This window comes from Globicephala melas, unplaced genomic scaffold, assembly GCF_963455315.2.
Source record: "Globicephala melas unplaced genomic scaffold, mGloMel1.2 SCAFFOLD_309, whole genome shotgun sequence".
Classification (NCBI taxonomy): Eukaryota; Metazoa; Chordata; class Mammalia; order Artiodactyla; family Delphinidae; genus Globicephala; species Globicephala melas.
The window spans coordinates 115531-142075 of NW_027207479.1; the positions used below are offsets into that span (position 1 = coordinate 115531).

The 26545-nt window shown below is 70.0% G+C and overlaps 15 non-coding genes across 15 annotated transcripts; all 15 read right to left on the bottom strand.

The window, feature by feature from the left end:
• Nucleotides 1-320: 320 nt before the first annotated feature.
• On the bottom strand, nucleotides 321-439 carry LOC132594709 (5S ribosomal RNA). The gene has a single exon (XR_009560878.1). It is a non-coding gene; the product is annotated as a 5S ribosomal RNA (ribosomal RNA).
• A 931-nt stretch (nucleotides 440-1370) lies between these two features.
• On the bottom strand, nucleotides 1371-1489 carry LOC132594710 (5S ribosomal RNA). The gene has a single exon (XR_009560879.1). It is a non-coding gene; the product is annotated as a 5S ribosomal RNA (ribosomal RNA).
• Nucleotides 1490-2421: 932 nt separating this feature from the next.
• On the bottom strand, nucleotides 2422-2540 carry LOC132594711 (5S ribosomal RNA). Its single transcript, XR_009560880.1, has one exon. It is a non-coding gene; the product is annotated as a 5S ribosomal RNA (ribosomal RNA).
• A 931-nt stretch (nucleotides 2541-3471) lies between these two features.
• LOC132594712 (5S ribosomal RNA) lies at nucleotides 3472-3590 on the bottom strand. The gene has a single exon (XR_009560881.1). It is a non-coding gene; the product is annotated as a 5S ribosomal RNA (ribosomal RNA).
• Nucleotides 3591-4522: 932 nt separating this feature from the next.
• Nucleotides 4523-4641, bottom strand: LOC132594713 (5S ribosomal RNA). Its single transcript, XR_009560882.1, has one exon. It is a non-coding gene; the product is annotated as a 5S ribosomal RNA (ribosomal RNA).
• Nucleotides 4642-7336: 2695 nt separating this feature from the next.
• Nucleotides 7337-7455, bottom strand: LOC132594714 (5S ribosomal RNA). The gene has a single exon (XR_009560883.1). It is a non-coding gene; the product is annotated as a 5S ribosomal RNA (ribosomal RNA).
• Nucleotides 7456-8387: 932 nt separating this feature from the next.
• On the bottom strand, nucleotides 8388-8506 carry LOC132594716 (5S ribosomal RNA). Its single transcript, XR_009560885.1, has one exon. It is a non-coding gene; the product is annotated as a 5S ribosomal RNA (ribosomal RNA).
• A 932-nt stretch (nucleotides 8507-9438) lies between these two features.
• Nucleotides 9439-9557, bottom strand: LOC132594717 (5S ribosomal RNA). Its single transcript, XR_009560886.1, has one exon. It is a non-coding gene; the product is annotated as a 5S ribosomal RNA (ribosomal RNA).
• A 932-nt stretch (nucleotides 9558-10489) lies between these two features.
• Nucleotides 10490-10608, bottom strand: LOC132594718 (5S ribosomal RNA). The gene has a single exon (XR_009560887.1). It is a non-coding gene; the product is annotated as a 5S ribosomal RNA (ribosomal RNA).
• A 932-nt stretch (nucleotides 10609-11540) lies between these two features.
• Nucleotides 11541-11659, bottom strand: LOC132594719 (5S ribosomal RNA). Its single transcript, XR_009560888.1, has one exon. It is a non-coding gene; the product is annotated as a 5S ribosomal RNA (ribosomal RNA).
• A 2696-nt stretch (nucleotides 11660-14355) lies between these two features.
• LOC132594720 (5S ribosomal RNA) lies at nucleotides 14356-14474 on the bottom strand. Its single transcript, XR_009560889.1, has one exon. It is a non-coding gene; the product is annotated as a 5S ribosomal RNA (ribosomal RNA).
• Nucleotides 14475-17170: 2696 nt separating this feature from the next.
• Nucleotides 17171-17289, bottom strand: LOC132594721 (5S ribosomal RNA). Its single transcript, XR_009560890.1, has one exon. It is a non-coding gene; the product is annotated as a 5S ribosomal RNA (ribosomal RNA).
• A 2696-nt stretch (nucleotides 17290-19985) lies between these two features.
• Nucleotides 19986-20104, bottom strand: LOC132594722 (5S ribosomal RNA). The gene has a single exon (XR_009560891.1). It is a non-coding gene; the product is annotated as a 5S ribosomal RNA (ribosomal RNA).
• Nucleotides 20105-22800: 2696 nt separating this feature from the next.
• On the bottom strand, nucleotides 22801-22919 carry LOC132594723 (5S ribosomal RNA). Its single transcript, XR_009560892.1, has one exon. It is a non-coding gene; the product is annotated as a 5S ribosomal RNA (ribosomal RNA).
• A 2696-nt stretch (nucleotides 22920-25615) lies between these two features.
• LOC132594724 (5S ribosomal RNA) lies at nucleotides 25616-25734 on the bottom strand. The gene has a single exon (XR_009560893.1). It is a non-coding gene; the product is annotated as a 5S ribosomal RNA (ribosomal RNA).
• Between the last annotated feature and the right edge of the window lie 811 nt (nucleotides 25735-26545).

Below are 26545 nucleotides of genomic sequence, written 5' to 3' on the forward strand. Positions count from 1 at the left end.
TGGCGGCGCCGGGGCTGGGCGCCGGTGGGGGCGGCCAGGTGCAGGTCGAGGGGCTCGCGGGCCGAAAGGACGGCAACTGGGCCCGCGGCGGAGTCTGGGTCCGGGCCAGCCACCCCGGGAGCGTCTGGGGTGCGCCTGCCTTCCAGGGCCGCCTTCTGGCCGCCTGGCCGGCCGGGCCGGCGGGGAGCGACCCCGCCGGCGCGCGCCGTGGTGGGAGGGGCCTGAGGAGGTGGGGCCTGCAGCGGGGCCCGGCGGGGGCGGAGCCGGCGGCCCCCGCCGCGGGCGAGTAAAGGAGAAGGCGGGCGGAGCGGGAGGCAAAAAGCCTACAGCACCCGGTATTCCCAGGCGGTCTCCCATCCAAGTACTAACCAGGCCCGACCCTGCTTAGCTTCCGAGATCAGACGAGATCGGGCGCGTTCAGGGTGGTATGGCCGTAGACGGGGGCGGGGGGCCGCGGGCGGCCTCTTGAGGCCCAGTTTCGCTGGCGCTGGCGCCTTAACGCCAGCCTGGCGGCCGGCCCGCCCCGGCAGGGCCCCCTCGCCCGCCCAGGCAGGGGCAACGGAGGTCTCGGGTATCGGGCGGCGGCGGAGGGTTTGGCGACCACCTCCCAGCCCAGGGCGGCCGTGACCCAGCAAACCCTTCGGCGCTTGGCGCCCCGCCCAAGATCCCGCACGTCGCTCACAGGGACGTGGCCCCGGAGGCTTCAGGGCCCGGGGCCCGCGGTCCCTTGGGCATCGGCCCTGCCCGCCCACGCGGCCCTAGGCGCAGCCCGGCCGCAGCCCGGGCCGGCCCTCCTGCCCGACAGCAGCTGGCCCGAAGCCACCGGGAGCCACCATTGAGTCGCCACGGCCCCTCAGCCCCGGCAAGGCCACCCTTGCCCCCACACCCCCCGCCGAGCTCAGGACCCCGCCCCTGGTGGCCGGCAGGCCCGGGGAAGCGGCCCCTGCCCTCGATCCCGCTCCCGCACCCGGCCGCGGTGACACGCCAGAGGGGCGGGGTGGGGGGGGGCTTTTGTCGGAGGGAGCTGTGGAGGGACACACCGGCACACAGGTGGCGGCGCCGGGGTTGGGCGCCGGTGGGGGCGGCCAGGTGCAGGTCGAGGGGCTCGCGGGCCGAAAGGACGGCAACTGGGCCCGCGGCGGAGTCTGGGTCCGGGCCAGCCACCCCGGGAGCGTGTGGGGTGCGGCTGCCTTCCAGGGCCGCCTTCTGGCCGCCTGGCCGGCCGGGCCGGCGGGGAGCGACCCCGCCGGCGCGCGCCGTGGTGGGAGGGGCCTGAGGAGGTGGGGCCTGCAGCGGGGCCCGGCGGGGGCGGAGCCGGCGACCCCGCCGCGGGCGAGTAAAGGAGAAGGCGGGCGGAGCGGGAGGCAAAAAGCCTACAGCACCCGGTATTCCCAGGCGGTCTCCCATCCAAGTACTAACCAGGCCCGACCCTGCTTAGCTTCCGAGATCAGACGAGATCGGGCGCGTTCAGGGTGGTATGGCCGTAGACGGGGGCGGGGGGCCGCGGGCGGCCTCTTGAGGCCCAGTTTCGCTGGCGCTGGCGCCTTAACGCCAGCCTGGCGGCCGGCCCGCCCCGGCAGGGCCCCCTCGCCCGCCCAGGCAGGGGCAACGGAGGTCTCGGGTATCGGGCGGCGGCGGAGGGTTTGGCGACCACCTCCCAGCCCAGGGCGGCCGTGACCCAGCAAACCCTTCGGCGCTTGGCGCCCCGCCCAAGATCCCGCACGTCGCTCACAGGGACGTGGCCCCGGAGGCTTCAGGGCCCGGGGCCCGCGGTCCCTTGGGCATCGGCCCTGCCCGCCCACGCGGCCCTAGGCGCAGCCCGGCCGCCGCCCGGGCCGGCCCTCCTGCCCGACAGCAGCTGGCCCGAAGCCACCGGGAGCCACCATTGAGTCGCCACGGCCCCTCAGCCCCGGCAAGGCCACCCTTGCCCCCACACCCCCCGCCGAGCTCAGGACCCCGCCCCTGGTGGCCGGCAGGCCCGGGGAAGCGGCCCCTGCCCTCGATCCCGCTCCCGCACCCGGCCGCGGTGACACGCCAGAGGGGCGGGGTGGGGGGGGGCTTTTGTCGGAGGGAGCTGTGGAGGGACACACCGGCACACAGGTGGCGGCGCCGGGGCTGGGCGCCGGTGGGGGCGGCCAGGTGCAGGTCGAGGGGCTCGCGGGCCGAAAGGACGGCAACTGGGCCCGCGGCGGAGTCTGGGTCCGGGCCAGCCACCCCGGGAGCGTCTGGGGTGCGCCTGCCTTCCAGGGCCGCCTTCTGGCCGCCTGGCCGGCCGGGCCGGCGGGGAGCGACCCCGCCGGCGCGCGCCGTGGTGGGAGGGGCCTGAGGAGGTGGGACCTGCAGCGGGGCCCGGCGGGGGCGGAGCCGGCGGCCCCCGCCGCGGGCGAGTAAAGGAGAAGGCGGGCGGAGCGGGAGGCAAAAAGCCTACAGCACCCGGTATTCCCAGGCGGTCTCCCATCCAAGTACTAACCAGGCCCGACCCTGCTTAGCTTCCGAGATCAGACGAGATCGGGCGCGTTCAGGGTGGTATGGCCGTAGACGGGGGCGGGGGGCCGCGGGCGGCCTCTTGAGGCCCAGTTTCGCTGGCGCTGGCGCCTTAACGCCAGCCTGGCGGCCGGCCCGCCCCGGCAGGGCCCCCTCGCCCGCCCAGGCAGGGGCAACAGAGGTCTCGGGTATCGGGCGGCGGCGGAGGGTTTGGCGACCACCTCCCAGCCCAGGGCGGCCGTGACCCAGCAAACCCTTCGGCGCTTGGCGCCCCGCCCAAGATCCCGCACGTCGCTCACAGGGACGTGGCCCCGGAGGCTTCAGGGCCCGGGGCCCGCGGTCCCTTGGGCATCGGCCCTGCCCGCCCACGCGGCCCTAGGCGCAGCCCGGCCGCAGCCCGGGCCGGCCCTCCTGCCCGACAGCAGCTGGCCCGAAGCCACCGGGAGCCACCATTGAGTCGCCACGGCCCCTCAGCCCCGGCAAGGCCACCCTTGCCCCCACACCCCCCGCCGAGCTCAGGACCCCGCCCCTGGTGGCCGGCAGGCCCGGGGAAGCGGCCCCTGCCCTCGATCCCGCTCCCGCACCCGGCCGCGGTGACACGCCAGAGGGGCGGGGTGGGGGGGGGCTTTTGTCAGAGGGAGCTGTGGAGGGACACACCGGCACACAGGTGGCGGCGCCGGGGTTGGGCGCCGGTGGGGGCGGCCAGGTGCAGGTCGAGGGGCTCGCGGGCCGAAAGGACGGCAACTGGGCCCGCGGCGGAGTCTGGGTCCGGGCCAGCCACCCCGGGAGCGTGTGGGGTGCGGCTGCCTTCCAGGGCCGCCTTCTGGCCGCCTGGCCGGCCGGGCCGGCGGGGAGCGACCCCGCCGGCGCGCGCCGTGGTGGGAGGGGCCTGAGGAGGTGGGGCCTGCAGCGGGGCCCGGCGGGGGCGGAGCCGGCGACCCCGCCGCGGGCGAGTAAAGGAGAAGGCGGGCGGAGCGGGAGGCAAAAAGCCTACAGCACCCGGTATTCCCAGGCGGTCTCCCATCCAAGTACTAACCAGGCCCGACCCTGCTTAGCTTCCGAGATCAGACGAGATCGGGCGCGTTCAGGGTGGTATGGCCGTAGACGGGGGCGGGGGGCCGCGGGCGGCCTCTTGAGGCCCAGTTTCGCTGGCGCTGGCGCCTTAACGCCAGCCTGGCGGCCGGCCCGCCCCGGCAGGGCCCCCTCGCCCGCCCAGGCAGGGGCAACGGAGGTCTCGGGTATCGGGCGGCGGCGGAGGGTTTGGCGACCACCTCCCAGCCCAGGGCGGCCGTGACCCAGCAAACCCTTCGGCGCTTGGCGCCCCGCCCAAGATCCCGCACGTCGCTCACAGGGACGTGGCCCCGGAGGCTTCAGGGCCCGGGGCCCGCGGTCCCTTGGGCATCGGCCCTGCCCGCCCACGCGGCCCTAGGCGCAGCCCGGCCGCAGCCCGGGCCGGCCCTCCTGCCCGACAGCAGCTGGCCCGAAGCCACCGGGAGCCACCATTGAGTCGCCACGGCCCCTCAGCCCCGGCAAGGCCACCCTTGCCCCCACACCCCCCGCCGAGCTCAGGACCCCGCCCCTGGTGGCCGGCAGGCCCGGGGAAGCGGCCCCTGCCCTCGATCCCGCTCCCGCACCCGGCCGCGGTGACACGCCAGAGGGGCGGGGTGGGGGGGGGCTTTTGTCGGAGGGAGCTGTGGAGGGACACACCGGCACACAGGTGGCGGCGCCGGGGCTGGGCGCCGGTGGGGGCGGCCAGGTGCAGGTCGAGGGGCTCGCGGGCCGAAAGGACGGCAACTGGGCCCGCGGCGGAGTCTGGGTCCGGGCCAGCCACCCCGGGAGCGTCTGGGGTGCGGCTGCCTTCCAGGGCCGCCTTCTGGCCGCCTGGCCGGCCGGGCCGGCGGGGAGCGACCCCGCCGGCGCGCGCCGTGGTGGGAGGGGCCTGAGGAGGTGGGGCCTGCAGCGGGGCCCGGCGGGGGCGGAGCCGGCGGCCCCCGCCGCGGGCGAGTAAAGGAGAAGGCGGGCGGAGCGGGAGGCAAAAAGCCTACAGCACCCGGTATTCCCAGGCGGTCTCCCATCCAAGTACTAACCAGGCCCGACCCTGCTTAGCTTCCGAGATCAGACGAGATCGGGCGCGTTCAGGGTGGTATGGCCGTAGACGGGGGCGGGGTCCGCGGGCGGCCTCTTGAGGCCCAGTTTCGCTGGCGCTGGCGCCTTAACGCCAGCCTGGCGGCCGGCCCGCCCCGGCAGGGCCCCCTCGCCCGCCCAGGCAGGGGCAACGGAGGTCTCGGGTATCGGGCGGCGGCGGAGGGTTTGGCGACCACCTCCCAGCCCAGGGCGGCCGTGACCCAGCAAACCCTTCGGCGCTTGGCGCCCCGCCCAAGATCCCGCACGTCGCTCACAGGGACGTGGCCCCGGAGGCTTCAGGGCCCGGGGCCCGCGGTCCCTTGGGCATCGGCCCTGCCCGCCCACGCGGCCCTAGGCGCAGCCCGGCCGCAGCCCGGGCCGGCCCTCCTGCCCGACAGCAGCTGGCCCGAAGCCACCGGGAGCCACCATTGAGTCGCCACGGCCCCTCAGCCCCGGCAAGGCCACCCTTGCCCCCACACCCCCCGCCGAGCTCAGGACCCCGCCCCTGGTGGCCGGCAGGCCCGGGGAAGCGGCCCCTGCCCTCGATCCCGCTCCCGCACCCGGCCGCGGTGACACGCCAGAGGGGCGGGGTGGGGGGGGGCTTTTGACGGAGGGAGCTGTGGAGGGACATACCGGCACACAGGTGGCGGCGCCGGGGCTGGGCGCCGGTGGGGGCGGCCAGGTGCAGGTCGAGGGGCTCGCGGGCCGAAAGGACGGCAACTGGGCCCATGGCGGAGTCTGGGTCTGGAGGGCTCTGAGCCTCCATCCGCTCTGTTGCCTCGGGTCTACCGGCCCGACGCCTGGTAGCGCGACACCCCACCGGCCCACAGACGTAGCCTCCCCAGCTGTGCTCACAGCGAGTCCAACCGCAGCCTGCATCCCTCCACGGGACACTTGGATTACTCCCGCGATCCCCACGAGGTGCGGCACCCGGCGGCCGAATGGGCTGAGATCCTGCCCTTGCGGCGCCCTGTGGCCACCTCCGCCTCCCTCACGGTACTGGCCGAGGCCTCGGACCAGCGGGCCCCGGCTCCCAGCTCAGCGCTGCTCCTCCGCCCCTCTCACCTCCTGCCCGACGTCCAGGCTACCGAGCACCCTCCACCCCCGCCCACCTTCATGCCACTCAGCCGGAACCCGGGAGGCAATGCCAACTACCAGGTGTATGACAGTCTGGTGCTGAAGCGGCAACCGCAGGAGGGCCAAGCGCGGGCCAACTCGCTGCTACCTTCCACCTCGGCCTCCAGGCCCTCTCTGCACGGGAGCCAGACTGGGAAAATGAACTTACCAGCAGCAAGTGGGGGCAGGGGCAGGGGGCGGCAGGGCATGGAGAGAGGAATAAAGAGCGCCAGAGTCCAGGAAACATTGGTGGTCTGTGGCTTGGAAGCGCCACTCCTTCTGCCAGCCTGGGTCCCTGCGCTTGGCTTCCTGCAATAAGAAGCCAGTGTCCCCTTCTTGGCCTGAGGGTCCCTTTGGTTTAGTGGCCACAGTTCTGCCAGCAGGCCCCTCCTGGTCCTATACCATGCACTAAGTATATCTGCAGCTGCAGACTCCAAACCCCTGGTCTCTGGGCACCTCCTCTGTGTCTCAGCTGTCCCTGTCCACAGAGAGCCTCATACAAGAAGTTGCTTCCAAACTGGGAGGTTCCACATCTGGGCAGGTCCAGCTCCAGGCCCAGTGAAGGGCATGAAGAAGGCTGAGGCTCTGGACTCCAGCCAGGCCTTCAGCAGGCCTCTGAGGCCAAGGTCTTCCTAGTCTCAAGAGGGGCCAAGAGACGCAATGTGTCATTTGAACAAGTGAGTCAGCGGGCGGTGAGCGAATGAATGACCGCTCGAGGGGATGTATGCCGGCCACCGGGCCCTGTTTGACTGTCCAGGCTCAGCTTACCTGACCCTGGTTACCAGGGAATGCCACTCTGGGCCCTCCTTTTCATCCCCCTCCCTCACTGTGACCTCACCACCTGCCCCATTATGACCCAGTCTGGCTCCCAGTTAAAACTGGAGGGCAGAGGGCCCAGGCAGTCCTGGGACCAACGGCCATGGGTGAGCGAAACTACTACCGAGCCGAGCCGTTCACTGGCCCCATCCCCAGGAAATGCCAGGAGCAAGGATACTCAATTCTTCTGATCCCGGTCAGCTTCATCTTGCTCAACGTGGGGATCAACATGGTGACTATGGTCAGGGCAGGATCTGTGCAGCGCGGTTGGGGGAGCCCTGGGGTCTTGAAGGGGCTGAGGTGGGAGGGCTGCTGGGGTGTGACCGGGACAAGGGTTGGATTTCAGGGCTCACCCTGCTCCCGGCCTCCCCCCTCCCCTTCTTGCCTCAACTCTGGAGGCATCTGAAGAGATTCTTGCGGGCACTTTTCAATCGTATTTTCCACAAAGGTGAGTGGGCGCCGGCGTGGGTTCAGGGGATGTGGGCCTGTCCCCTTTCTTCTATCCCTGCCTTGATTCTCAGCCCCTCAGGAACCCAGGCCCTGACCCATCTCGCCTTTCCCCACAGACAAGCAAGCCAGCTGTGTAGGCACCCATCGCATGTGCATGCGCTGCTCCGTGGATCCCAAGAACCTGTGCTCAAGAGTTTCTTCCCACTTCTGCCATCGCCCAAGCTTCCTGCTCGGGCAGGTAAACCCACCTTGACTACTGCCTGCAGCGGGGCTCGGCGGGGGCGGAGCCGGCGGCCCCCCCGCCGCGGGCGAGTAAAGGAGAAGGCGGGCGGAGCGGGAGGCAAAAAGCCTACAGCACCCGGTATTCCCAGGCGGTCTCCCATCCAAGTACTAACCAGGCCCGACCCTGCTTAGCTTCCGAGATCAGACGAGATCGGGCGCGTTCAGGGTGGTATGGCCGTAGACGGGGGCGGGGGGCCGCGGGCGGCCTCTTGAGGCCCAGTTTCGCTGGCGCTGGCGCCTTAACGCCAGCCTGGCGGCCGGCCCGCCCCGGCAGGGCCCCCTCGCCCGCCCAGGCAGGGGCAACGGAGGTCTCGGGTATCGGGCGGCGGCGGAGGGTTTGGCGACCACCTCCCAGCCCAGGGCGGCCGTGACCCAGCAAACCCTTCGGCGCTTGGCGCCCCGCCCAAGATCCCGCACGTCGCTCACAGGGACGTGGCCCCGGAGGCTTCAGGGCCCGGGGCCCGCGGTCCCTTGGGCATCGGCCCTGCCCGCCCACGCGGCCCTAGGCGCAGCCCGGCCGCAGCCCGGGCCGGCCCTCCTGCCCGACAGCAGCTGGCCCGAAGCCACCGGGAGCCACCATTGAGTCGCCACGGCCCCTCAGCCCCGGCAAGGCCACCCTTGCCCCCACACCCCCCGCCGAGCTCAGGACCCCGCCCCTGGTGGCCGGCAGGCCCGGGGAAGCGGCCCCTGCCCTCGATCCCGCTCCCGCACCCGGCCGCGGTGACACGCCAGAGGGGCGGGGTGGGGGGGGGCTTTTGTCAGAGGGAGCTGTGGAGGGACACACCGGCACACAGGTGGCGGCGCCGGGGCTGGGCGCCGGTGGGGGCGGCCAGGTGCAGGTCGAGGGGCTCGCGGGCCGAAAGGACGGCAACTGGGCCCGCGGCGGAGTCTGGGTCCGGGCCAGCCACCCCGGGAGCGTCTGGGGTGCGCCTGCCTTCCAGGGCCGCCTTCTGGCCGCCTGGCCGGCCGGGCCGGCGGGGAGCGACCCCGCCGGCGCGCGCCGTGGTGGGAGGGGCCTGAGGAGGTGGGGCCTGCAGCGGGGCCCGGCGGGGGCGGAGCCGGCGGCCCCCGCCGCGGGCGAGTAAAGGAGAAGGCGGGCGGAGCGGGAGGCAAAAAGCCTACAGCACCCGGTATTCCCAGGCGGTCTCCCATCCAAGTACTAACCAGGCCCGACCCTGCTTAGCTTCCGAGATCAGACGAGATCGGGCGCGTTCAGGGTGGTATGGCCGTAGACGGGGGCGGGGGGCCGCGGGCGGCCTCTTGAGGCCCAGTTTCGCTGGCGCTGGCGCCTTAACGCCAGCCTGGCGGCCGGCCCGCCCCGGCAGGGCCCCCTCGCCCGCCCAGGCAGGGGCAACGGAGGTCTCGGGTATCGGGCGGCGGCGGAGGGTTTGGCGACCACCTCCCAGCCCAGGGCGGCCGTGACCCAGCAAACCCTTCGGCGCTTGGCGCCCCGCCCAAGATCCCGCACGTCGCTCACAGGGACGTGGCCCCGGAGGCTTCAGGGCCCGGGGCCCGCGGTCCCTTGGGCATCGGCCCTGCCCGCCCACGCGGCCCTAGGCGCAGCCCGGCCGCAGCCCGGGCCGGCCCTCCTGCCCGACAGCAGCTGGCCCGAAGCCACCGGGAGCCACCATTGAGTCGCCACGGCCCCTCAGCCCCGGCAAGGCCACCCTTGCCCCCACACCCCCCGCCGAGCTCAGGACCCCGCCCCTGGTGGCCGGCAGGCCCGGGGAAGCGGCCCCTGCCCTCGATCCCGCTCCCGCACCCGGCCGCGGTGACACGCCAGAGGGGCGGGGTGGGGGGGGGCTTTTGTCGGAGGGAGCTGTGGAGGGACACACCGGCACACAGGTGGCGGCGCCGGGGCTGGGCGCCGGTGGGGGCGGCCAGGTGCAGGTCGAGGGGCTCGCGGGCCGAAAGGACGGCAACTGGGCCCGCGGCGGAGTCTGGGTCCGGGCCAGCCACCCCGGGAGCGTCTGGGGTGCGCCTGCCTTCCAGGGCCGCCTTCTGGCCGCCTGGCCGGCCGGGCCGGCGGGGAGCGACCCCGCCGGCGCGCGCCGTGGTGGGAGGGGCCTGAGGAGGTGGGGCCTGCAGCGGGGCCCGGCGGGGGCGGAGCCGGCGGCCCCCGCCGCGGGCGAGTAAAGGAGAAGGCGGGCGGAGCGGGAGGCAAAAAGCCTACAGCACCCGGTATTCCCAGGCGGTCTCCCATCCAAGTACTAACCAGGCCCGACCCTGCTTAGCTTCCGAGATCAGACGAGATCGGGCGCGTTCAGGGTGGTATGGCCGTAGACGGGGGCGGGGGGCCGCGGGCGGCCTCTTGAGGCCCAGTTTCGCTGGCGCTGGCGCCTTAACGCCAGCCTGGCGGCCGGCCCGCCCCGGCAGGGCCCCCTCGCCCGCCCAGGCAGGGGCAACGGAGGTCTCGGGTATCGGGCGGCGGCGGAGGGTTTGGCGACCACCTCCCAGCCCAGGGCGGCCGTGACCCAGCAAACCCTTCGGCGCTTGGCGCCCCGCCCAAGATCCCGCACGTCGCTCACAGGGACGTGGCCCCGGAGGCTTCAGGGCCCGGGGCCCGCGGTCCCTTGGGCATCGGCCCTGCCCGCCCACGCGGCCCTAGGCGCAGCCCGGCCGCAGCCCGGGCCGGCCCTCCTGCCCGACAGCAGCTGGCCCGAAGCCACCGGGAGCCACCATTGAGTCGCCACGGCCCCTCAGCCCCGGCAAGGCCACCCTTGCCCCCACACCCCCCGCCGAGCTCAGGACCCCGCCCCTGGTGGCCGGCAGGCCCGGGGAAGCGGCCCCTGCCCTCGATCCCGCTCCCGCACCCGGCCGCGGTGACACGCCAGAGGGGCGGGGTGGGGGGGGGCTTTTGTCGGAGGGAGCTGTGGAGGGACACACCGGCACACAGGTGGCGGCGCCGGGGTTGGGCGCCGGTGGGGGCGGCCAGGTGCAGGTCGAGGGGCTCGCGGGCCGAAAGGACGGCAACTGGGCCCGCGGCGGAGTCTGGGTCCGGGCCAGCCACCCCGGGAGCGTCTGGGGTGCGCCTGCCTTCCAGGGCCGCCTTCTGGCCGCCTGGCCGGCCGGGCCGGCGGGGAGCGACCCCGCCGGCGCGCGCCGTGGTGGGAGGGGCCTGAGGAGGTGGGGCCTGCAGCGGGGCCCGGCGGGGGCGGAGCCGGCGGCCCCCGCCGCGGGCGAGTAAAGGAGAAGGCGGGCGGAGCGGGAGGCAAAAAGCCTACAGCACCCGGTATTCCCAGGCGGTCTCCCATCCAAGTACTAACCAGGCCCGACCCTGCTTAGCTTCCGAGATCAGACGAGATCGGGCGCGTTCAGGGTGGTATGGCCGTAGACGGGGGCGGGGGGCCGCGGGCGGCCTCTTGAGGCCCAGTTTCGCTGGCGCTGGCGCCTTAACGCCAGCCTGGCGGCCGGCCCGCCCCGGCAGGGCCCCCTCGCCCGCCCAGGCAGGGGCAACGGAGGTCTCGGGTATCGGGCGGCGGCGGAGGGTTTGGCGACCACCTCCCAGCCCAGGGCGGCCGTGACCCAGCAAACCCTTCGGCGCTTGGCGCCCCGCCCAAGATCCCGCACGTCGCTCACAGGGACGTGGCCCCGGAGGCTTCAGGGCCCGGGGCCCGCGGTCCCTTGGGCATCGGCCCTGCCCGCCCACGCGGCCCTAGGCGCAGCCCGGCCGCAGCCCGGGCCGGCCCTCCTGCCCGACAGCAGCTGGCCCGAAGCCACCGGGAGCCACCATTGAGTCGCCACGGCCCCTCAGCCCCGGCAAGGCCACCCTTGCCCCCACACCCCCCGCCGAGCTCAGGACCCCGCCCCTGGTGGCCGGCAGGCCCGGGGAAGCGGCCCCTGCCCTCGATCCCGCTCCCGCACCCGGCCGCGGTGACACACCAGAGGGGCGGGGTGGGGGGGGGCTTTTGTCGGAGGGAGCTGTGGAGGGACACACCGGCACACAGGTGGCGGCGCCGGGGTTGGGCGCCGGTGGGGGCGGCCAGGTGCAGGTCGAGGGGCTCGCGGGCCGAAAGGACGGCAACTGGGCCCGCGGCGGAGTCTGGGTCCGGGCCAGCCACCCCGGGAGCGTCTGGGGTGCGGCTGCCTTCCAGGGCCGCCTTCTGGCCGCCTGGCCGGCCGGGCCGGCGGGGAGCGACCCCGCCGGCGCGCGCCGTGGTGGGAGGGGCCTGAGGAGGTGGGGCCTGCAGCGGGGCCCGGCGGGGGCGGAGCCGGCGGCCCCCGCCGCGGGCGAGTAAAGGAGAAGGCGGGCGGAGCGGGAGGCAAAAAGCCTACAGCACCCGGTATTCCCAGGCGGTCTCCCATCCAAGTACTAACCAGGCCCGACCCTGCTTAGCTTCCGAGATCAGACGAGATCGGGCGCGTTCAGGGTGGTATGGCCGTAGACGGGGGCGGGGGGCCGCGGGCGGCCTCTTGAGGCCCAGTTTCGCTGGCGCTGGCGCCTTAACGCCAGCCTGGCGGCCGGCCCGCCCCGGCAGGGCCCCCTCGCCCGCCCAGGCAGGGGCAACGGAGGTCTCGGGTATCGGGCGGCGGCGGAGGGTTTGGCGACCACCTCCCAGCCCAGGGCGGCCGTGACCCAGCAAACCCTTCGGCGCTTGGCGCCCCGCCCAAGATCCCGCACGTCGCTCACAGGGACGTGGCCCCGGAGGCTTCAGGGCCCGGGGCCCGCGGTCCCTTGGGCATCGGCCCTGCCCGCCCACGCGGCCCTAGGCGCAGCCCGGCCGCAGCCCGGGCCGGCCCTCCTGCCCGACAGCAGCTGGCCCGAAGCCACCGGGAGCCACCATTGAGTCGCCACGGCCCCTCAGCCCCGGCAAGGCCACCCTTGCCCCCACACCCCCCGCCGAGCTCAGGACCCCGCCCCTGGTGGCCGGCAGGCCCGGGGAAGCGGCCCCTGCCCTCGATCCCGCTCCCGCACCCGGCCGCGGTGACACGCCAGAGGGGCGGGGTGGGGGGGGGCTTTTGTCGGAGGGAGCTGTGGAGGGACACACCGGCACACAGGTGGCGGCGCCGGGGCTGGGCGCCGGTGGGGGCGGCCAGGTGCAGGTCGAGGGGCTCGCGGGCCGAAAGGACGGCAACTGGGCCCATGACGGAGTCTGGGTCTGGAGGGCTCTGAGCCTCCATCCGCTCTGGTGCCTCGGGTCTACCGGCCCGACGCCTGGTAGCGCGACACCCCACCGGCCCACAGACGTAGCCTCCCCAGCTGTGCTCACAGCGAGTCCAACCGCAGCCTGCATCCCTCCACGGGACACTTGGATTACTCCCGCGATCCCCACGAGGTGCAGCACCCGGCGGCCGAATGGGCTGAGATCCTGCCCTTGCGGCGCCCTGTGGCCACCTCCGCCTCCCTCACGGTACTGGCCGAGGCCTCGGACCAGCGGGCCCCGGCTCCCAGCTCAGCGCTGCTCCTCCGCCCCTCTCACCTCCTGTCCGACGTCCAGGCTACCGAGCACCCTCCACCCCCGCCCACCTTCATGCCACTCAGCCGGAACCCGGGAGGCAATGCCAACTACCAGGTGTATGACAGTCTGGTGCTGAAGCGGCAACCGCAGGAGGGCCAAGCGCGGGCCAACTCGCTGCTACCTTCCACCTCGGCCTCCAGGCCCTCTCTGCACGGGAGCCAGACTGGGAAAGTGAACTTACCAGCAGCAAATGGGGGCAGGGGCAGGGGGCGGCAGGGCATGGAGAGAGGAATAAAGAGCGCCAGAGTCCAGGAAACATTGGTGGTCTGTGGCTTGGAAGCGCCACTCCTTCTGCCAGCCTGGGTCCCTGCGCTTGGCTTCCTGCAATAAGAAGCCAGTGTCCCCTTCTTGGCCTGAGGGTCCCTTTGGTTTAGTGGCCACAGTTCTGCCAGCAGGCCCCTCCTGGTCCTATACCATGCACTAAGTACATCTGCAGCTGCAGACTCCAAACCCCTGGTCTCTGGGCACCTCCTCTGTGTCTCAGCTGTCCCTGTCCACAGAGAGCCTCATACAAGAAGTTGCTTCCAAACTGGGAGGTTCCACATCTGGGCAGGTCCAGCTCCAGGCCCAGTGAAGGGCATGAAGAAGGCTGAGGCTCTGGACTCCAGCCAGGCCTTCAGCAGGCCTCTGAGGCCAAGGTCTTCCTAGTCTCAAGAGGGGCCAAGAGACGCAATGTGTCATTTGAACAAGTGAGTCAGCGGGCGGTGAGCGAATGAATGACCGCTCGAGGGGATGTATGCCGGCCACCGGGCCCTGTTTGACTGTCCAGGCTCAGCTTACCTGACCCTGGTTACCAGGGAATGCCACTCTGGGCCCTCCTTTTCATCCCCCTCCCTCACTGTGACCTCACCACCTGCCCCATTATGACCCAGTCTGGCTCCCAGTTAAAACTGGAGGGCAGAGGGCCCAGGCAGTCCTGGGACCAACGGCCATGGGTGAGCGAAACTACTACCGAGCCGAGCCGTTCACTGGCCCCATCCCCAGGAAATGCCAGGAGCAAGGATACTCAATTCTTCTGATCCCGGTCAGCTTCATCTTGCTCAACGTGGGGATCAACATGGTGACTATGGTCAGGGCAGGATCTGTGCAGCGCGGTTGGGGGAGCCCTGGGGTCTTGAAGGGGCTGAGGTGGGAGGGCTGCTGGGGTGTGACCGGGACAAGGGTTGGATTTCAGGGCTCACCCTGCTCCCGGCCTCCCCCCTCCCCTTCTTCCCTCAACTCTGGAGGCATCTGAAGAGATTCTTGCGGGCACTTTTCAATCGTATTTTCCACAAAGGTGAGTGGGCGCCGGCGTGGGTTCAGGGGATGTGGGCCTGTCCCCTTTCTTCTATCCCTGCCTTGATTCTCAGCCCCTCAGGAACCCAGGCCCTGACCCATCTCGCCTTTCCCCACAGACAAGCAAGCCAGCTGTGTAGGCACCCATCGCATGTGCATGCGCTGCTCCGTGGATCCCAAGAACCTGTGCTCAAGAGTTTCTTCCCACTTCTGCCATCGCCCAAGCTTCCTGCTCGGGCAGGTAAACCCACCTTGACTACTGCCTGCAGCGGGGCTCGGCGGGGGCGGAGCCGGCGGCCCCCCCGCCGCGGGCGAGTAAAGGAGAAGGCGGGCGGAGCGGGAGGCAAAAAGCCTACAGCACCCGGTATTCCCAGGCGGTCTCCCATCCAAGTACTAACCAGGCCCGACCCTGCTTAGCTTCCGAGATCAGACGAGATCGGGCGCGTTCAGGGTGGTATGGCCGTAGACGGGGGCGGGGGGCCGCGGGCGGCCTCTTGAGGCCCAGTTTCGCTGGCGCTGGCGCCTTAACGCCAGCCTGGCGGCCGGCCCGCCCCGGCAGGGCCCCCTCGCCCGCCCAGGCAGGGGCAACGGAGGTCTCGGGTATCGGGCGGCGGCGGAGGGTTTGGCGACCACCTCCCAGCCCAGGGCGGCCGTGACCCAGCAAACCCTTCGGCGCTTGGCGCCCCGCCCAAGATCCCGCACGTCGCTCACAGGGACGTGGCCCCGGAGGCTTCAGGGCCCGGGGCCCGCGGTCCCTTGGGCATCGGCCCTGCCCGCCCACGCGGCCCTAGGCACAGCCCGGCCGCAGCCCAGGCCGGCCCTCCTGCCCGACAGCAGCTGGCCCGAAGCCACCAGGAGCCACCATTGAGTCGCCACGGCCCCTCAGCCCCGGCAAGGCCACCCTTGCCCCCACACACCCCGCCGAGCTCAGGACCCCGCCCCTGGTGGCCGGCAGGCCCGGGGAAGCGGCCCCTGCCCTCGATCCCGCTCCCGCACCCGGCCGCGGTGACACGCCAGAGGGGCGGGGTGGGGGGGGGCTTTTGTCGGAGGGAGCTGTGGAGGGACACACCGGCACACAGGTGGCGGCGCCGGGGCTGGGCGCCGGTGGGGGCGGCCAGGTGCAGGTCGAGGGGCTCGCGGGCCGAAAGGACGGCAACTGGGCCCATGGCGGAGTCTGGGTCTGGAGGGCTCTGAGCCTCCATCCGCTCTGGTGCCTCGGGTCTACCGGCCCGACGCCTGGTAGCGCGACACCCCACCGGCCCAGAGACGTAGCCTCCCCAGCTGTGCTCACAGCGAGTCCAACCGCAGCCTGCATCCCTCCACGGGACACTTGGATTACTCCCGCGATCCCCACGAGGTGCGGCACCCGGCGGCCGAATGGGCTGAGATCCTGCCCTTGCGGCGCCCTGTGGCCACCTCCGCCTCCCTCACGGTACTGGCCGAGGCCTCGGACCAGCGGGCCCCGGCTCCCAGCTCAGCGCTGCTCCTCCGCCCCTCTCACCTCCTGCCCGACGTCCAGGCTACCGAGCACCCTCCACCCCCGCCCACCTTCATGCCACTCAGCCGGAACCCGGGAGGCAATGCCAACTACCAGGTGTATGACAGTCTGGTGCTGAAGCGGCAACCGCAGGAGGGCCAAGCGCGGGCCAACTCGCTGCTACCTTCCACCTCGGCCTCCAGGCCCTCTCTGCACGGGAGCCAGACTGGGAAAATGAACTTACCAGCAGCAAGTGGGGGCAGGGGCAGGGGGCGGCAGGGCATGGAGAGAGGAATAAAGAGCGCCAGAGTCCAGGAAACATTGGTGGTCTGTGGCTTGGAAGCGCCACTCCTTCTGCCAGCCTGGGTCCCTGCGCTTGGCTTCCTGCAATAAGAAGCCAGTGTCCCCTTCTTGGCCTGAGGGTCCCTTTGGTTTAGTGGCCACAGTTCTGCCAGCAGGCCCCTCCTGGTCCTATACCATGCACTAAGTACATCTGCAGCTGCAGACTCCAAACCCCTGGTCTCTGGGCACCTCCTCTGTGTCTCAGCTGTCCCTGTCCACAGAGAGCCTCATACAAGAAGTTGCTTCCAAACTGGGAGGTTCCACATCTGGGCAGGTCCAGCTCCAGGCCCAGTGAAGGGCATGAAGAAGGCTGAGGCTCTGGACTCCAGCCAGGCCTTCAGCAGGCCTCTGAGGCCAAGGTCTTCCTAGTCTCAAGAGGGGCCAAGAGACGCAATGTGTCATTTGAACAAGTGAGTCAGCGGGCGGTGAGCGAATGAATGACCACTCGAGGGGATGTATGCCGGCCACCGGGCCCTGTTTGACTGTCCAGGCTCAGCTTACCTGACCTTGGTTACCAGGGAATGCCACTCTGGGCCCTCCTTTTCATCCCCCTCCCTCACTGTGACCTCACCACCTGCCCCATTATGACCCAGTCTGGCTCCCAGTTAAAACTGGAGGGCAGAGGGCCCAGGCAGTCCTGGGACCAACAGCCATGGGTGAGCGAAACTACTACCGAGCCGAGCCGTTCACTGGCCCCATCCCCAGGAAATGCCAGGAGCAAGGATACTCAATTCTTCTGATCCCGGTCAGCTTCATCTTGCTCAACGTGGGGATCAACATGGTGACTATGGTCAGGGCAGGATCTGTGCAGCGCGGTTGGGGGAGCCCTGGGGTCTTGAAGGGGCTGAGGTGGGAGGGCTGCTGGGGTGTGACCGGGACAAGGGTTGGATTTCAGGGCTCACCCTGCTCCCGGCCTCCCCCCTCCCCTTCTTCCCTCAACTCTGGAGGCATCTGAAGAGATTCTTGCGGGCACTTTTCAATCGTATTTTCCACAAAGGTGAGTGGGCGCCGGCGTGGGTTCAGGGGATGTGGGCCTGTCCCCTTTCTTCTATCCCTGCCTTGATTCTCAGCCCCTCAGGAACCCAGGCCCTGACCCATCTCGCCTTTCCCCACAGACAAGCAAGCCAGCTGTGTAGGCACCCATCGCATGTGCATGCGCTGCTCCGTGGATCCCAAGAACCTGTGCTCAAGAGTTTCTTCCCACTTCTGCCATCGCCCAAGCTTCCTGCTCGGGCAGGTAAACCCACCTTGACTACTGCCTGCAGCGGGGCTCGGCGGGGGCGGAGCCGGCGGCCCCCCCGCCGCGGGCGAGTAAAGGAGAAGGCGGGCGGAGCGGGAGGCAAAAAGCCTACAGCACCCGGTATTCCCAGGCGGTCTCCCATCCAAGTACTAACCAGGCCCGACCCTGCTTAGCTTCCGAGATCAGACGAGATCGGGCGCGTTCAGGGTGGTATGGCCGTAGACGGGGGCGGGGGGCCGCGGGCGGCCTCTTGAGGCCCAGTTTCGCTGGCGCTGGCGCCTTAACGCCAGCCTGGCGGCCGGCCCGCCCCGGCAGGGCCCCCTCGCCCGCCCAGGCAGGGGCAACGGAGGTCTCGGGTATCGGGCGGCGGCGGAGGGTTTGGCGACCACCTCCCAGCCCAGGGCGGCCGTGACCCAGCAAACCCTTCGGCGCTTGGCGCCCCGCCCAAGATCCCGCACGTCGCTCACAGGGACGTGGCCCCGGAGGCTTCAGGGCCCGGGGCCCGCGGTCCCTTGGGCATCGGCCCTGCCCGCCCACGCGGCCCTAGGCGCAGCCCGGCCGCAGCCCGGGCCGGCCCTCCTGCCCGACAGCAGCTGGCCCGAAGCCACCGGGAGCCACCATTGAGTCGCCACGGCCCCTCAGCCCCGGCAAGGCCACCCTTGCCCCCACACCCCCCGCCGAGCTCAGGACCCCGCCCCTGGTGGCCGGCAGGCCCGGGGAAGCGGCCCCTGCCCTCGATCCCGCTCCCGCACCCGGCCGCGGTGACACGCCAGAGGGGCGGGGTGGGGGGGGGCTTTTGTCGGAGGGAGCTGTGGAGGGACACACCGGCACACAGGTGGCGGCGCCGGGGCTGGGCGCCGGTGGGGGCGGCCAGGTGCAGGTCGAGGGGCTCGCGGGCCGAAAGGACGGCAACTGGGCCCATGGCGGAGTCTGGGTCTGGAGGGCTCTGAGCCTCCATCCGCTCTGGTGCCTCGGGTCTACCGGCCCGACGCCTGGTAGCGCGACACCCCACCGGCCCAGAGACGTAGCCTCCCCAGCTGTGCTCACAGCGAGTCCAACCGCAGCCTGCATCCCTCCACGGGACACTTGGATTACTCCCGCGATCCCCACGAGGTGCGGCACCCGGCGGCCGAATGGGCTGAGATCCTGCCCTTGCGGCGCCCTGTGGCCACCTCCGCCTCCCTCACGGTACTGGCCGAGGCCTCGGACCAGCGGGCCCCGGCTCCCAGCTCAGCGCTGCTCCTCCGCCCCTCTCACCTCCTGCCCGACGTCCAGGCTACCGAGCACCCTCCACCCCCGCCCACCTTCATGCCACTCAGCCGGAACCCGGGAGGCAATGCCAACTACCAGGTGTATGACAGTCTGGTGCTGAAGCGGCAACCGCAGGAGGGCCAAGCGCGGGCCAACTCGCTGCTACCTTCCACCTCGGCCTCCAGGCCCTCTCTGCACGGGAGCCAGACTGGGAAAATGAACTTACCAGCAGCAAGTGGGGGCAGGGGCAGGGGGCGGCAGGGCATGGAGAGAGGAATAAAGAGCGCCAGAGTCCAGGAAACATTGGTGGTCTGTGGCTTGGAAGCGCCACTCCTTCTGCCAGCCTGGGTCCCTGCGCTTGGCTTCCTGCAATAAGAAGCCAGTGTCCCCTTCTTGGCCTGAGGGTCCCTTTGGTTTAGTGGCCACAGTTCTGCCAGCAGGCCCCTCCTGGTCCTATACCATGCACTAAGTACATCTGCAGCTGCAGACTCCAAACCCCTGGTCTCTGGGCACCTCCTCTGTGTCTCAGCTGTCCCTGTCCACAGAGAGCCTCATACAAGAAGTTGCTTCCAAACTGGGAGGTTCCACATCTGGGCAGGTCCAGCTCCAGGCCCAGTGAAGGGCATGAAGAAGGCTGAGGCTCTGGACTCCAGCCAGGCCTTCAGCAGGCCTCTGAGGCCAAGGTCTTCCTAGTCTCAAGAGGGGCCAAGAGACGCAATGTGTCATTTGAACAAGTGAGTCAGCGGGCGGTGAGCGAATGAATGACCACTCGAGGGGATGTATGCCGGCCACCGGGCCCTGTTTGACTGTCCAGGCTCAGCTTACCTGACCTTGGTTACCAGGGAATGCCACTCTGGGCCCTCCTTTTCATCCCCCTCCCTCACTGTGACCTCACCACCTGCCCCATTATGACCCAGTCTGGCTCCCAGTTAAAACTGGAGGGCAGAGGGCCCAGGCAGTCCTGGGACCAACAGCCATGGGTGAGCGAAACTACTACCGAGCCGAGCCGTTCACTGGCCCCATCCCCAGGAAATGCCAGGAGCAAGGATACTCAATTCTTCTGATCCCGGTCAGCTTCATCTTGCTCAACGTGGGGATCAACATGGTGACTATGGTCAGGGCAGGATCTGTGCAGCGCGGTTGGGGGAGCCCTGGGGTCTTGAAGGGGCTGAGGTGGGAGGGCTGCTGGGGTGTGACCGGGATAAGGGTTGGATTTCAGGGCTCACCCTGCTCCCGGCCTCCCCCCTCCCCTTCTTCCCTCAACTCTGGAGGCATCTGAAGAGATTCTTGCGGGCACTTTTCAATCGTATTTTCCACAAAGGTGAGTGGGCGCCGGCGTGGGTTCAGGGGATGTGGGCCTGTCCCCTTTCTTCTATCCCTGCCTTGATTCTCAGCCCCTCAGGAACCCAGGCCCTGACCCATCTCGCCTTTCCCCACAGACAAGCAAGCCAGCTGTGTAGGCACCCATCGCATGTGCATGCGCTGCTCCGTGGATCCCAAGAACCTGTGCTCAAGAGTTTCTTCCCACTTCTGCCATCGCCCAAGCTTCCTGCTCGGGCAGGTAAACCCACCTTGACTACTGCCTGCAGCGGGGCTCGGCGGGGGCGGAGCCGGCGGCCCCCCCGCCGCGGGCGAGTAAAGGAGAAGGCGGGCGGAGCGGGAGGCAAAAAGCCTACAGCACCCGGTATTCCCAGGCGGTCTCCCATCCAAGTACTAACCAGGCCCGACCCTGCTTAGCTTCCGAGATCAGACGAGATCGGGCGCGTTCAGGGTGGTATGGCCGTAGACGGGGGCGGGGGGCCGCGGGCGGCCTCTTGAGGCCCAGTTTCGCTGGCGCTGGCGCCTTAACGCCAGCCTGGCGGCCGGCCCGCCCCGGCAGGGCCCCCTCGCCCGCCCAGGCAGGGGCAACGGAGGTCTCGGGTATCGGGCGGCGGCGGAGGGTTTGGCGACCACCTCCCAGCCCAGGGCGGCCGTGACCCAGCAAACCCTTCGGCGCTTGGCGCCCCGCCCAAGATCCCGCACGTCGCTCACAGGGACGTGGCCCCGGAGGCTTCAGGGCCCGGGGCCCGCGGTCCCTTGGGCATCGGCCCTGCCCGCCCACGCGGCCCTAGGCGCAGCCCGGCCGCAGCCCGGGCCGGCCCTCCTGCCCGACAGCAGCTGGCCCGAAGCCACCGGGAGCCACCATTGAGTCGCCACGGCCCCTCAGCCCCGGCAAGGCCACCCTTGCCCCCACACCCCCCGCCGAGCTCAGGACCCCGCCCCTGGTGGCCGGCAGGCCCGGGGAAGCGGCCCCTGCCCTCGATCCCGCTCCCGCACCCGGCCGCGGTGACACGCCAGAGGGGCGGGGTGGGGGGGGGCTTTTGACGGAGGGAGCTGTGGAGGGACATACCGGCACACAGGTGGCGGCGCCGGGGCTGGGCGCCGGTGGGGGCGGCCAGGTGCAGGTCGAGGGGCTCGCGGGCCGAAAGGACGGCAACTGGGCCCATGGCGGAGTCTGGGTCTGGAGGGCTCTGAGCCTCCATCCGCTCTGTTGCCTCGGGTCTACCGGCCCGACGCCTGGTAGCGCGACACCCCACCGGCCCACAGACGTAGCCTCCCCAGCTGTGCTCACAGCGAGTCCAACCGCAGCCTGCATCCCTCCACGGGACACTTGGATTACTCCCGCGATCCCCACGAGGTGCGGCACCCGGCGGCCGAATGGGCTGAGATCCTGCCCTTGCGGCGCCCTGTGGCCACCTCCGCCTCCCTCACGGTACTGGCCGAGGCCTCGGACCAGCGGGCCCCGGCTCCCAGCTCAGCGCTGCTCCTCCGCCCCTCTCACCTCCTGCCCGACGTCCAGGCTACCGAGCACCCTCCACCCCCGCCCACCTTCATGCCACTCAGCCGGAACCCGGGAGGCAATGCCAACTACCAGGTGTATGACAGTCTGGTGCTGAAGCGGCAACCGCAGGAGGGCCAAGCGCGGGCCAACTCGCTGCTACCTTCCACCTCGGCCTCCAGGCCCTCTCTGCACGGGAGCCAGACTGGGAAAGTGAACTTACCAGCAGCAAATGGGGGCAGGGGCAGGGGGCGGCAGGGCATGGAGAGAGGAATAAAGAGCGCCAGAGTCCAGGAAACATTGGTGGTCTGTGGCTTGGAAGCGCCACTCCTTCTGCCAGCCTGGGTCCCTGCGCTTGGCTTCCTGCAATAAGAAGCCAGTGTCCCCTTCTTGGCCTGAGGGTCCCTTTGGTTTAGTGGCCACAGTTCTGCCAGCAGGCCCCTCCTGGTCCTATACCATGCACTAAGTACATCTGCAGCTGCAGACTCCAAACCCCTGGTCTCTGGGCACCTCCTCTGTGTCTCAGCTGTCCCTGTCCACAGAGAGCCTCATACAAGAAGTTGCTTCCAAACTGGGAGGTTCCACATCTGGGCAGGTCCAGCTCCAGGCCCAGTGAAGGGCATGAAGAAGGCTGAGGCTCTGGACTCCAGCCAGGCCTTCAGCAGGCCTCTGAGGCCAAGGTCTTCCTAGTCTCAAGAGGGGCCAAGAGACGCAATGTGTCATTTGAACAAGTGAGTCAGCGGGCGGTGAGCGAATGAATGACCGCTCGAGGGGATGTATGCCGGCCACCGGGCCCTGTTTGACTGTCCAGGCTCAGCTTACCTGACCCTGGTTACCAGGGAATGCCACTCTGGGCCCTCCTTTTCATCCCCCTCCCTCACTGTGACCTCACCACCTGCCCCATTATGACCCAGTCTGGCTCCCAGTTAAAACTGGAGGGCAGAGGGCCCAGGCAGTCCTGGGACCAACGGCCATGGGTGAGCGAAACTACTACCGAGCCGAGCCGTTCACTGGCCCCATCCCCAGGAAATGCCAGGAGCAAGGATACTCAATTCTTCTGATCCCGGTCAGCTTCATCTTGCTCAACGTGGGGATCAACATGGTGACTATGGTCAGGGCAGGATCTGTGCAGCGCGGTTGGGGGAGCCCTGGGGTCTTGAAGGGGCTGAGGTGGGAGGGCTGCTGGGGTGTGACCGGGACAAGGGTTGGATTTCAGGGCTCACCCTGCTCCCGGCCTCCCCCCTCCCCTTCTTGCCTCAACTCTGGAGGCATCTGAAGAGATTCTTGCGGGCACTTTTCAATCGTATTTTCCACAAAGGTGAGTGGGCGCCGGCGTGGGTTCAGGGGATGTGGGCCTGTCCCCTTTCTTCTATCCCTGCCTTGATTCTCAGCCCCTCAGGAACCCAGGCCCTGACCCATCTCGCCTTTCCCCACAGACAAGCAAGCCAGCTGTGTAGGCACCCATCGCATGTGCATGCGCTGCTCCGTGGATCCCAAGAACCTGTGCTCAAGAGTTTCTTCCCACTTCTGCCATCGCCCAAGCTTCCTGCTCGGGCAGGTAAACCCACCTTGACTACTGCCTGCAGCGGGGCTCGGCGGGGGCGGAGCCGGCGGCCCCCCCGCCGCGGGCGAGTAAAGGAGAAGGCGGGCGGAGCGGGAGGCAAAAAGCCTACAGCACCCGGTATTCCCAGGCGGTCTCCCATCCAAGTACTAACCAGGCCCGACCCTGCTTAGCTTCCGAGATCAGACGAGATCGGGCGCGTTCAGGGTGGTATGGCCGTAGACGGGGGCGGGGGGCCGCGGGCGGCCTCTTGAGGCCCAGTTTCGCTGGCGCTGGCGCCTTAACGCCAGCCTGGCGGCCGGCCCGCCCCGGCAGGGCCCCCTCGCCCGCCCAGGCAGGGGCAACGGAGGTCTCGGGTATCGGGCGGCGGCGGAGGGTTTGGCGACCACCTCCCAGCCCAGGGCGGCCGTGACCCAGCAAACCCTTCGGCGCTTGGCGCCCCGCCCAAGATCCCGCACGTCGCTCACAGGGACGTGGCCCCGGAGGCTTCAGGGCCCGGGGCCCGCGGTCCCTTGGGCATCGGCCCTGCCCGCCCACGCGGCCCTAGGCGCAGCCCGGCCGCAGCCCGGGCCGGCCCTCCTGCCCGACAGCAGCTGGCCCGAAGCCACCGGGAGCCACCATTGAGTCGCCACGGCCCCTCAGCCCCGGCAAGGCCACCCTTGCCCCCACACCCCCCGCCGAGCTCAGGACCCCGCCCCTGGTGGCCGGCAGGCCCGGGGAAGCGGCCCCTGCCCTCGATCCCGCTCCCGCACCCGGCCGCGGTGACACGCCAGAGGGGCGGGGTGGGGGGGGGCTTTTGTCGGAGGGAGCTGTGGAGGGACACACCGGCACACAGGTGGCGGCGCCGGGGCTGGGCGCCGGTGGGGGCGGCCAGGTGCAGGTCGAGGGGCTCGCGGGCCGAAAGGACGGCAACTGGGCCCATGACGGAGTCTGGGTCTGGAGGGCTCTGAGCCTCCATCCGCTCTGGTGCCTCGGGTCTACCGGCCCGACGCCTGGTAGCGCGACACCCCACCGGCCCACAGACGTAGCCTCCCCAGCTGTGCTCACAGCGAGTCCAACCGCAGCCTGCATCCCTCCACGGGACACTTGGATTACTCCCGCGATCCCCACGAGGTGCGGCACCCGGCGGCCGAATGGGCTGAGATCCTGCCCTTGCGGCGCCCTGTGGCCACCTCCGCCTCCCTCACGGTACTGGCCGAGGCCTCGGACCAGCGGGCCCCGGCTCCCAGCTCAGCGCTGCTCCTCCGCCCCTCTCACCTCCTGTCCGACGTCCAGGCTACCGAGCACCCTCCACCCCCGCCCACCTTCATGCCACTCAGCCGGAACCCGGGAGGCAATGCCAACTACCAGGTGTATGACAGTCTGGTGCTGAAGCGGCAACCGCAGGAGGGCCAAGCGCGGGCCAACTCGCTGCTACCTTCCACCTCGGCCTCCAGGCCCTCTCTGCACGGGAGCCAGACTGGGAAAGTGAACTTACCAGCAGCAAATGGGGGCAGGGGCAGGGGGCGGCAGGGCATGGAGAGAGGAATAAAGAGCGCCAGAGTCCAGGAAACATTGGTGGTCTGTGGCTTGGAAGCGCCACTCCTTCTGCCAGCCTGGGTCCCTGCGCTTGGCTTCCTGCAATAAGAAGCCAGTGTCCCCTTCTTGGCCTGAGGGTCCCTTTGGTTTAGTGGCCACAGTTCTGCCAGCAGGCCCCTCCTGGTCCTATACCATGCACTAAGTACATCTGCAGCTGCAGACTCCAAACCCCTGGTCTCTGGGCACCTCCTCTGTGTCTCAGCTGTCCCTGTCCACAGAGAGCCTCATACAAGAAGTTGCTTCCAAACTGGGAGGTTCCACATCTGGGCAGGTCCAGCTCCAGGCCCAGTGAAGGGCATGAAGAAGGCTGAGGCTCTGGACTCCAGCCAGGCCTTCAGCAGGCCTCTGAGGCCAAGGTCTTCCTAGTCTCAAGAGGGGCCAAGAGACGCAATGTGTCATTTGAACAAGTGAGTCAGCGGGCGGTGAGCGAATGAATGACCGCTCGAGGGGATGTATGCCGGCCACCGGGCCCTGTTTGACTGTCCAGGCTCAGCTTACCTGACCCTGGTTACCAGGGAATGCCACTCTGGGCCCTCCTTTTCATCCCCCTCCCTCACTGTGACCTCACCACCTGCCCCATTATGACCCAGTCTGGCTCCCAGTTAAAACTGGAGGGCAGAGGGCCCAGGCAGTCCTGGGACCAACGGCCATGGGTGAGCGAAACTACTACCGAGCCGAGCCGTTCACTGGCCCCATCCCCAGGAAATGCCAGGAGCAAGGATACTCAATTCTTCTGATCCCGGTCAGCTTCATCTTGCTCAACGTGGGGATCAACATGGTGACTATGGTCAGGGCAGGATCTGTGCAGCGCGGTTGGGGGAGCCCTGGGGTCTTGAAGGGGCTGAGGTGGGAGGGCTGCTGGGGTGTGACCGGGACAAGGGTTGGATTTCAGGGCTCACCCTGCTCCCGGCCTCCCCCCTCCCCTTCTTCCCTCAACTCTGGAGGCATCTGAAGAGATTCTTGCGGGCACTTTTCAATCGTATTTTCCACAAAGGTGAGTGGGCGCCGGCGTGGGTTCAGGGGATGTGGGCCTGTCCCCTTTCTTCTATCCCTGCCTTGATTCTCAGCCCCTCAGGAACCCAGGCCCTGACCCATCTCGCCTTTCCCCACAGACAAGCAAGCCAGCTGTGTAGGCACCCATCGCATGTGCATGCGCTGCTCCGTGGATCCCAAGAACCTGTGCTCAAGAGTTTCTTCCCACTTCTGCCATCGCCCAAGCTTCCTGCTCGGGCAGGTAAACCCACCTTGACTACTGCCTGCAGCGGGGCTCGGCGGGGGCGGAGCCGGCGGCCCCCCCGCCGCGGGCGAGTAAAGGAGAAGGCGGGCGGAGCGGGAGGCAAAAAGCCTACAGCACCCGGTATTCCCAGGCGGTCTCCCATCCAAGTACTAACCAGGCCCGACCCTGCTTAGCTTCCGAGATCAGACGAGATCGGGCGCGTTCAGGGTGGTATGGCCGTAGACGGGGGCGGGGGGCCGCGGGCGGCCTCTTGAGGCCCAGTTTCGCTGGCGCTGGCGCCTTAACGCCAGCCTGGCGGCCGGCCCGCCCCGGCAGGGCCCCCTCGCCCGCCCAGGCAGGGGCAACGGAGGTCTCGGGTATCGGGCGGCGGCGGAGGGTTTGGCGACCACCTCCCAGCCCAGGGCGGCCGTGACCCAGCAAACCCTTCGGCGCTTGGCGCCCCGCCCAAGATCCCGCACGTCGCTCACAGGGACGTGGCCCCGGAGGCTTCAGGGCCCGGGGCCCGCGGTCCCTTGGGCATCGGCCCTGCCCGCCCACGCGGCCCTAGGCACAGCCCGGCCGCAGCCCAGGCCGGCCCTCCTGCCCGACAGCAGCTGGCCCGAAGCCACCAGGAGCCACCATTGAGTCGCCACGGCCCCTCAGCCCCGGCAAGGCCACCCTTGCCCCCACACACCCCGCCGAGCTCAGGACCCCGCCCCTGGTGGCCGGCAGGCCCGGGGAAGCGGCCCCTGCCCTCGATCCCGCTCCCGCACCCGGCCGCGGTGACACGCCAGAGGGGCGGGGTGGGGGGGGGCTTTTGTCGGAGGGAGCTGTGGAGGGACACACCGGCACACAGGTGGCGGCGCCGGGGCTGGGCGCCGGTGGGGGCGGCCAGGTGCAGGTCGAGGGGCTCGCGGGCCGAAAGGACGGCAACTGGGCCCATGGCGGAGTCTGGGTCTGGAGGGCTCTGAGCCTCCATCCGCTCTGGTGCCTCGGGTCTACCGGCCCGACGCCTGGTAGCGCGACACCCCACCGGCCCACAGACGTAGCCTCCCC